The sequence below is a fragment of the Podarcis bocagei genome, assembly GCF_964188305.1.
Source record: "Podarcis bocagei genome assembly, chromosome: 6".
In the NCBI taxonomy this organism is placed as follows: domain Eukaryota; kingdom Metazoa; phylum Chordata; class Lepidosauria; order Squamata; family Lacertidae; genus Podarcis; species Podarcis bocagei.
In genome coordinates, this window is record NC_138130.1 from 44579397 (window position 1) to 44589011 (window position 9615).

The following is a 9615-nucleotide window of genomic DNA, read 5'->3' on the forward strand; positions in this document are numbered from 1 at the left end:
TTTGAATTTCTAATTAAAAAAATGAGCACGATGCTTCTCAGAATACGGAATGTGAGAGGAAGAGATCACTTGTTTTAATGGTGCTCATATTTATGCCCTACTTTTCTGGCTTGCTAGCACTCCTTTATTGCTTGAAAAAGAAAAACAAGGTGAAGAGGGCTCCGTTTACCTGGAATCCTACTGGGTATGGCAGCAAAACAACATCAAAGAAGTGCATTTAGACAGAGAAATGTGAGGGAAACACACTTTATTTTTCATTAAAGTGGGATTGCTCTGCTTGTGGCTTTTTGCACATTTGGATGCAATGGTCATACACCTGATATCCTGGGGATCTTCACCTCTCCATTCGCAATTAATGGAAATTCGGTCATTCGCTGCCCTTGAGATCATATCCAAGTCCTTTAGAGATAGTAGACTCAAGGCCTTCAGAATTGGAAGCTTGTCCATGTAAAATCCAGCTTACTAGGAAAGATCAAAGGTCTATGCTGCCCAGCACTTGTCACTTGCAGCATCATTGCCAGCTGCTCAAGAAATATGGGATCTGCTATAAAGATGTGGCAAACTAGTCTCAGTTCAATTTTGAGGTGAGCAATCCTAATCAAACAATGACACTCCTTGAGGTGGGCTTGATGTTTGAAAGAATGCAAAAAGAAGCTTTTTCTCCACCCCTCTTCAATTCAGCATGGTACACAAAAGGGGAAAGTTTACCTTAGGTCTCATGATAGGGTAAGCAGGCAGAGGCTCCAAATGCAGTATCAAAGAGGCTCTGTGGCAGCCTATTGCCTCTTTTTCTTCCACCTAAGAACAAGTTGATTGAAATACAGTGGTACTCTGGTTACGTACTTAATTCGTTCTGGAGGTGTGTTCTTAACCTGAAACTGTTCTTAACCTGAAGCTCTGCTTTAGCTAATGGGGCTTCCCACCGCCACATGATTTCTGATCTCATCCCGAAGCAAAGTTCTTAACCCGAGGTACTATTTCTGGGTTAGGGGAGTCTGTAACCTGAACCGTATGTAACCCGAGGTACCACTGTACAACTCTCATCAATCCCTGGTGGAAAATCCCTATCCACATGATCCCAGGTAGAAGGACATTCTGCAATGTCAATATACTGGCAATATTTTGTTCAGTTTTCAAATAAGCATTTCTTGTAACACTTCAGGAGCCACCAGCTGCTACCCCATCCTGAACCCACTGGTAAATTTTTCCTTGTGGGGATCTAGACAGCCTGGCAGGTAGGGTGCATATGCAAATAGACTGAGACTCACTCAAGGTGGGCTGTCCTACCCACCCAGACAAAAAGTTGAGCAGGAGTGCTTACCTGTGAATACAGAGGTGGCCACTGAAGGGATGTCAAGGGCAGTCCTCCATCTGAAGGTGTTGTGTGTTAGAATGGCTTTCTTGTACAAGCCCAGTGTGAATATAAAGGACTCAAGAAGAGAGAGCAGACACCATGAAGCTGCCATCAATTGTTAGCACCTGGGTAAGAGAATGAGTAGAATCAGGTCACCTGGCCACAGTCATTTCACCCAGGTGAAGAAAACAAAACTTTGATAAGAGCTGTTGATTTGGAAATGAAGCAGCTCAGATGGGGAGCTTATATAGGAGCTAGAGGCTTAACCCCTTCCTGGCTTTCAGTCAGGTCCTGATGTGAGATGGTATTTCCCATTAGCTTCCCCTTCCTCACCAGCAGCTAATTAAGCACTTTGATGGTGGTGGTTCTGCCGTTTCTGCCTGGCTCACCACTTCCCCTGCTTCTGTAGTCATGGCGTTAGCCAGTTAAGAATCCAGCCAGCTGGTGTGGGGACCTCTAGTCCTGGGACAAGTACTCTGATGGCTTTCCAGGGTGACAGCAAGTGTGGAGACTTGCTAGAGGGTCCTGCTCCATGTCTAACGAGACCTCAGGGTCAAGCTCTGAACTCTATCAGCAAAATCCCCATTCTTTTAAGAAGCTAAATGGAACAGTGGGCATTTAAGAAGAAGCTTGAACAAAGGATGGGAGGGAGTTTTGAGGGAAGAATATAAAACTTTTATAAGCAAATTTCAACACACAGAGAGAGCACGCACAAACAAACTTTTGGACTTTCATGAAATAATCACCATAAGGTTCTGGGTCACTGCAGCAGTTTAGGAACTTGCAGTTAATCAGATTTAAAAGAGTACTTGTTAATTGGTTGAAGGCTATATAAATGTAATAACGATGGTAGTGCTGTTAGAGTAGGCATTCTCTTCCCTTAATGCCAGTCTCTTACAACAATGAGAATGAGAATCAGCCAAAAAAGAAGAAGAGAGGTTATCATACAAACTCAAAGAAGCTTATGAAGCAAGGTACTACTCACAAAGGACTAACCGGAGGTACAAATTTATTACATGAAATATTCAAAGACTGAGAGCACTGTGGGCAAATTCCACTTAACTCTGTAATTTTTACAGGCCAATATTCTTTCTTCAGAATGTTACTTATGTAATAATTCTCCCAGTGCCCCACTAATGATTTTAGAATATTGGTTTTTTAAATACTTACTAAGCTATTTGGATGATTTCCTAAATATTAGTTTGCTAAATTATCTACTTTTATTCTTTTTTTTTTTCTCGGACAGCACAAATGTGGAACCAGAAAATAGGATAGCTGTAGTAGTGCAATCCTATACACGACTCCGCAGAAATAAGTGACACTGAATGAGGATTACATTCAGGTAAGTGGTGTTAGGGTCTCCCTCCATCAATTCCTTTTATTTATCTGCTCGGAAGAACGTCAATTGAAGGTGTGGGGAACCTGTGGGCCTCCAGATGGTGTTGGACTGCAGCTCACATCAGCCTCAACCAGGATGGTCATAGGGAAAGGATGATAAGCGTCACTTTCAACTGCTCTCATATTCCCTTCTGGGCATGTGGGGAATGTTAGATCAGCTTACTGAAGGGAGATGTGATACAACAGTGAGGCGGGGGCTGTGTGAGTGGGATGGGACCATTGGATTGGCTTCAGAAATATGCCCTTGCAGCCACAATTTCACTGCTGCCTCATCCTTCCCCCTCTTGGTGAATGGCAGTGATGCTGCTGCCAGAGGCTATTGCTATGGCACTGGCCCACTGGACATTCTGTTCCTGTGCTAGGTTGATAATTTAGGAATGGCTGGATGTTTGCAGACCATGCTTCGTTCTAAGTGTAGAACCAATGAAATGTGACAAGAATAAATGAAAAGTGAACAGTTTCCAAGACTTTACAATCTCAAAAGATTGTCAACAGCAACAGAATAGTAGCACAGTAGGTGCAGAACAAGTTCTTGTTTAGTAAAAACAGCAAGAGCGAGATGTACAAACACCAGGTTGACTTCTACCCTTGGCTATGCTCCATGGCCCAGTGGTGTGCCAATCACCACAAAGAACTGAACAACCACAGCAAGATGTCTAATGTTCCAGCTTGGGCAAAGGGACGGATGCTGCGGAGCTTTAATAGTGAGCAACAGCAAACACAACAGGGAAACTGACACTGATGATCTAAACATTGAGGAGACTGCTGGGGTTGGAGTGAACTGTTGTTCAGTCAAGCTCACAACTTGTGAAGTGGGTGTGAAACAGCAGCACTATTCAAATACTAGAGTGAGGAGGAGACCTACAACTTGCAGAAGAAGCATTTGGAAAGAACAGCCTGGGACAAGAATTAAGTCTGGGAAAATGGTGACTATGTACTGCTTCACCCCCACTATATGGCTACAAATGGGGTGGGAAGCTGCATTCAGATTGCGGAGAACTGCAACAAATCCAAATTCTCTGGCTTGAGTATGACACACATCGTCATTGAAAGCACACAGTAGTGATGGACACACATGTAAAAAAATTGTACAGGTTGTTGTAAAAACCCATTGTATGCAGCCTTGTAATAGCAATTAAATCCTATCTCTGCTGTTCCTGAAAATAGAGCACATAGTCAAGCTCTTAGGCTCCCTGACTCAATTCATTGCTACAGCTAATGCAAACAGAGTATGCCCTGCCACTCTACATGGTTCATTGCTAATGAAAAGGAGTTGCCTAACCTCTTGTAAAATTAGTAGTTACACCAATTTTAATCAAGTCAGGAATTAGCTAGTCTGATTTACATTAACATAAGCATGCCACATGGGTATGCCATCCCAAAAACAGAATGTGGAGCAGCACCCACAGATTTCATGTTCTCAGTAGTAACCCAACAGGTAGCATAATGTGTTTATTGATTTTGATTTGATTTGATTTGATTTGCATACCACCCTTCATCCAAAGATCACAGGGCAGTTCAGAACATATAAATACAAAATGAGAACACAAAATAAAGAATAAATCAAGAACAAAAACTAAAACAACCCAATAAGTCCCTCCCACAAAGGCCTAGTTAAAGAGAAACATTTTCATCTGGCACCCAGGAGATATATGTAATGAAGGTGCCAGGTAAGTCTGGCACTTAGGCCATCAGAAACCAGGCATGTATCCTAAAATCAAGGCTTCTTGCTGTACACAGTAAAGCTTTTGCCATTCCTTCCGCCTACAGCCTCAACTCATCTGTGCCCAAGCATTTGGAGTTTGAGGGAACAGGAGGAAGTTCTGGTGTGTACATAGAAGCATTTATGTCACTACACGACTCTGAGTCTACTTACTTGGGTATAAGATCGACTGAACATAGTGGAAATACAGCCAAGCAAACATACATAAAATTGGACCATAAGAGCCAGTGTGGTATAGCGGTTAGGTCGCTGGGAGACCAGGACTTAAATCCCTACTTGGCCATAATGCTCACTAGTGACCTTGGGCCAGTCATAATCTTTCAGCCTATCTTACCTCATAGGGCTTGTTGTGGGAGGGAGGGGGCTGAGGAGAAAGAGAGCTATGTATACCACCTTGAGCTCCTTGGAGGAAAAAGTGGATTAGAAATGCAACAAAGCGTGTTCTCCCTAGCAGAGAGCACGTGTTGCGGTTGGGAACAGGCCACCCTCCAGTGACTAGGCAAATTTAGTTGAATCCCGACCATTTAAATGGTTAAACTGGGTTGCTGGGGTGTTTTGATTGTTGCCAATTCGGAGGAGGGGTCAGAGTCTATATATACAGGGGCCAGACGTTGGCACGGCCTCTTGGCCGTTTTGCATCGGATCACATGGAGCACTGGGACAATCTTCTCATTGTCTGGTTACATTTCTTTATTTCTTTATTTCCCCTTTCTTTTAATCCTCTCTAGTCCCTTAAATAATTTAATTCCCCCCTTTTCCTGTTCAATTTCCCACCCCACCCCTTACTCTGCCCTGTAGGAAGATTCTCCCTGTATCTGTGGCTTGCCTTTCCCAATAGTGAGAGAGCCCCCGTTAGGGGCTTTCTTTCGCAAAAAGGTTTCCCCCATTTCTCTTGTTGAAATTGTGGGGCTAGTCAGGGCTGTTCCCAGCTTAGCTGGTATCACCTTCGTTTATAGTATCCCCGAAGGTTGGCTTTATGGCTCCCTGTGCCTCCAAGGACTATGAGCACTCTGTATATGCTCTTGAACTATGCTGTTTCTGAACAAGTTTATTTTCTTTAAGTTTGTTTTGCCCTGATAGAGGCGACTGCCATTTTGAGATGAGCCATTGTGGCTTAGTGGCTAAAGTGCAGGACTAGGACCTGGGAGTTCATATCCCCCTCTTAGCCATTGTTATAACAAAACAAAACAAACTGCTCCTTATGGGCTATTCTGTTGCTGGGCAGTTCGGCCCATTTGTGATAAAAGAACTTTGGGTTTCTTGAAGGGGTGCTTCCCTCTAAAAGGGCAAGCAGGGGTACCTGGACAAGCTGTGGGCTACCTCAACTCTGCTATTTCACTGGAAACATTTATGCCTGGCCTAGCAGGTGATCCTAGGGCTTTGCCCTAGAATTCGATGGCCTGGAAGCGTTTCCGGCCTCAATAGTGTCCCCATGTGGTCCATGAAGCATTGGTTTCACTGGGTCAGCGCATAGTGCCGGTAATGCCTAGGTTGCAGGATTGGTCCCTGTATGGGACAGCTGCATGCTCCCCCATTGCTCTACCTGGACACTTAAGTCCTTTTGGTGGTTACCTCACTGCGAGGGATGTAATGGGCGCCATGTTTGCAATATGCAACTGGGAGAAAGCACCTTTGCGTGCCCGCATTGCAGTTTGCTCTGTGCGTTGCAGAGCACGGCGCTGCACGGGCTGCAATTGCATTGCATTGCTAGGAGATTTGCAGTTGCATTGCACGGAGGGTGTGTAGTTGCATTGCACGGAGTGTGTTGTTGCATTGCACGGAGTGTGTAGTTGCATTGCACGGAGGGTGTAGTTGCATTGCACAGAGGTTTTGTGTGTGCATTGCACAGAGTGTGTAGTTGCATTGCACAGAGCGTGCTTTTTGCATTGCACGGAGTGTGTAGTTGCATTGCATGGAGAGTGTGTGCACTGCAGGGAGTGTGTAGTTGCATTGCATGGAGTGCGTGTGCATTGCAGGGAGTGTGTAGTTGCATTGCATGGAGTGCGTGTGCATTGCATGGAGGGTGTAGTTGTATTGCACAGAGTGTTTTTTGTTTTGCTTTGGTTTTTTGCATTGCACGGAGTGTGTGTGCATTGCACGGAGTATGTAGTTGCATTGAACAGAGGGTGCAGTGCACGGAGTGTGTAGTTGCATTGCATGGAGTGTAGTTGCATTGCATGAAAGGTGTGTGCATTGCAGAGAGTGTGTTTTGCATTGCACGGAGTGTGTAGTGCATTGCACAGAGGTTTTGTGTGTGCATTGCACAGAGTGTGTAGTTGCATTGCACAGAGCGTGCTTTTTGCATTGCACGGAGTGTGTAGTTGCATTGCATGGAGAGTGTGTGCACTGCACGGAGTGTGTGTTGTTGTTTTTTTTTTTTGTTTTTTTGTTTTTTGCATTGCACAGAGTGTGTGTCTGAAAAGGAAGCTGGCTTGGCGGCAGCTTGGTTGGGACTTCTTTAGGGGTTCTGGCCAGCGTCGGCCCTGTAAATTTACATATCATGATGGCTGCACAAGATGCCCCCTGCCCAAGCGGGGGCTGGAAGCTGGCAAGCAATAGCTCAATACCTTTTGCCCATATTCCCATTTTATTTAGGGATCCAGTTGGATATCGTTGCTAAAACATACCACTTGGCTATGGAGAAGCTGTCTGCCTTGAAGGAAGTTATTTTGTAATACTTCCTCTGTAGCAAGTGATGCTTCACCAGATCCGATCTTGCTGGGTCACTTAACTAATCTTCCCACTAGGCCAGGCTGCCTAGATTTCACCCCTCCCATATCCAAGAATCTCCTGAGGAGTCTGCTGATTCTCCAGAGAGGAGGAGGCGTGTTCTGGTCTCTACTTATTCTGCTCCAGCACCAAGTCAGTCAGTCAGTCAGTGTCGGAGAGGGAGAGAGACTGAGTGTTAGAGATCATGTGTAGAGATAAGGTTGCTGCTAAGGGCAGCTGCAGATACTCAGTGCAGTGCAGCATTTATTTATGCTTAGACCTATTAAGCTCTGTATATAGTTTGTATAGTTGTAGATAGAATAAAGAAGATATTCTACAGAGCTGCTCTCTGAGTTGTTTATATACTCAGACTCTGCTGTACTCTGCTGTGCGACGACTGTCTTTTTGTTGGAGTGAATCCGGTGCTCACAACTCTAAGCTGTGAGTCCACAGCACTTTGACCTGTTCATGTGCAGAAGGTGGTCTCTGGAAGTGCTACCCAGCTCGCCTAGCCCAGTTGGGGCTGAAGTGGATGAGTCCAGTTGGTGGCACTGGCTCAAGGGCGATGCTGACAGAGGTCCCCTTACCTTTGTGTATGCCTACCAAATGTGGTGAAGGCAGATATCAGGCGATGGTAGCAATTCCTGAATGTATGCAATAGTAGTTCGCCATGGCAGGATACCTTGAACCCGCTCAGGGATTTTCAGGTTCATGCTGGTGCTGCTGGATCTTTGCCCTTTGGTTTTTATTTCAAGGGCTGCTGGTGTGCAAAGCTATGGCCTCAAGCCTGGTGTGGTGAGGCAATCATGTGACATAACTTTTCTTGAGTTTTCCCCATTGTAGTAGCAGTTCACATGTGGCCCGAGGAGTTCAGTGACCATCGGATCTGCTTTTGGTCTGATAACCAGGTGGTGGTGAGCGTCTTGGCAAAACAGTCCTCATGCTGTAGCACAGTCTCTGCCCCTCCGCTCATGCTTTCGAGCTGCGCCACTTAAGGTTTAATATTGTGCTTTCTACTCTCCAAATTACGCTGACACTATCCGATTTTCAGATGAAGCGCTGCAGATCCTGGGCTCCAGACTCAGCTATTGCCAGACTTTTCCAGTCTTGTGGCATTTTGACAACAATTAGTAATTTCAGAGAGCGGCAGCTTCCATTTCCCCTTCTGCTTTTACCTCTTATGGGAAGGCCTGGATGGATTTCTTAGCCTTAAGCTGGCAGTTCTTGGCCATTCGGAAGAATTTGCCCCCATCCTCTGAGCAGATCTTGCAGTATTTGGTCCACCTGCTGCAGATTGGGCATGCGGTTATAACTATCCGAATTCAGTCCGCTGCAATGTCTGTTTCATTGAAGCTTTATTTTTTCAGAGACCCTTGTATAAAGTTTGCAGTGCGCAGGGCCTTGGAAGGTTGGAATAGGCTCCAACCTCATAGGACAGTGGGCAGGAAGTCGGTCAATTTTTACCTATGCAGTATCTGCAACAAGTTAAAACTTGTCTGCGGGTTAAAGATCAAGGTGAGACTCCTTTCAGTAGTCCATTGCATTTTCGCACTGAGGGTTGGGGAAATGGTTGTTGGAGCCAGCACGGGGCCGAGATTCTGGAGGCTTATTGCTTCAGGACTTTTCCTTATCCTTTGGAGCTTGTCATTAGAGCTGGTAACTCTAAAACAGACTTAGTGGGCAGGAGTGCCACAATCAGGCTTCCCGCCACAGGTGAGGAGGGCCCTTGCCCGGTTATGGATAACAGAATATTTGGCTTTTTATTCCCTGGGGGCTGGCCCGCTCCTAGTGCATGAAAATGGGTTCCCGTTAGCCCGGCATCAATGTGCTTACGTCGTGCACCAGTTATTAGAGCCTGCGGCTTGCTTACCGCTGAACACTCCTCATTCCTTACGATTAGGTGCTGCTGCAAAGGCTGCACACTGGGGGCCTGTCAGTAGACAGGATTGTGAATACGGGTCATTGGAAGTCTGACGCTGACAAGGATTATATCAGGAAGTGTCACAGTGATGTCTTTGCTGATGCTTGTCTGTTGTTTCCTTTTTTCATAGGAGCAGCTGTGCACATTTGGGCCACAGCATTGTACACTAGGCTGGCAAGCATGTTGACGGGTTTGGACTGGGGCGTCATCTCAGTCTTCCTGCCCATGTGAACATATACTGGATGTCCAGATGGGGAATGCTTTGGGAGGAGATCCTTCCTTTGGTGCGGTCGAGTGTGACCTGTGCAGGTCCTCCCGCAGTGCTGGTGGTACAGCTGGGCGAGAATGTTTGCTGTCTTCCTCCAGCATAAGTTTGCATTCCTGCATGCAAGAGGGCTTGGATTGAGTTGATGGCAGCTCTCCCTGGACTCAAAATAATTTAAGGCATTGGTTCAAGGTGGTCTGGAGGGGGGGTTGGAGCACCTGTCCCCTCCAATGCGCAAAGATGTT

General features: G+C 45.7%; 1 long non-coding RNA gene across 2 annotated transcripts; it reads right to left on the minus strand.

Annotated features, from left to right (window-relative positions):
* Nucleotides 1-230: 230 nt before the first annotated feature.
* Nucleotides 231-4709, minus strand: LOC308589040. Of its 2 annotated transcripts, none has more exons than XR_014009053.1 (3): nucleotides 4629-4709; nucleotides 1322-1479; nucleotides 231-798 (listed from the first exon to the last, which is right to left on the minus strand). It is a non-coding gene; the product is annotated as an uncharacterized lncRNA (long non-coding RNA). The 2 variants fall into 2 exon arrangements; XR_014009054.1 differs by lacking the exon at nucleotides 4629-4709 and adding an exon at nucleotides 1688-1913.
* Nucleotides 4710-9615: the final 4906 nt, after the last annotated feature.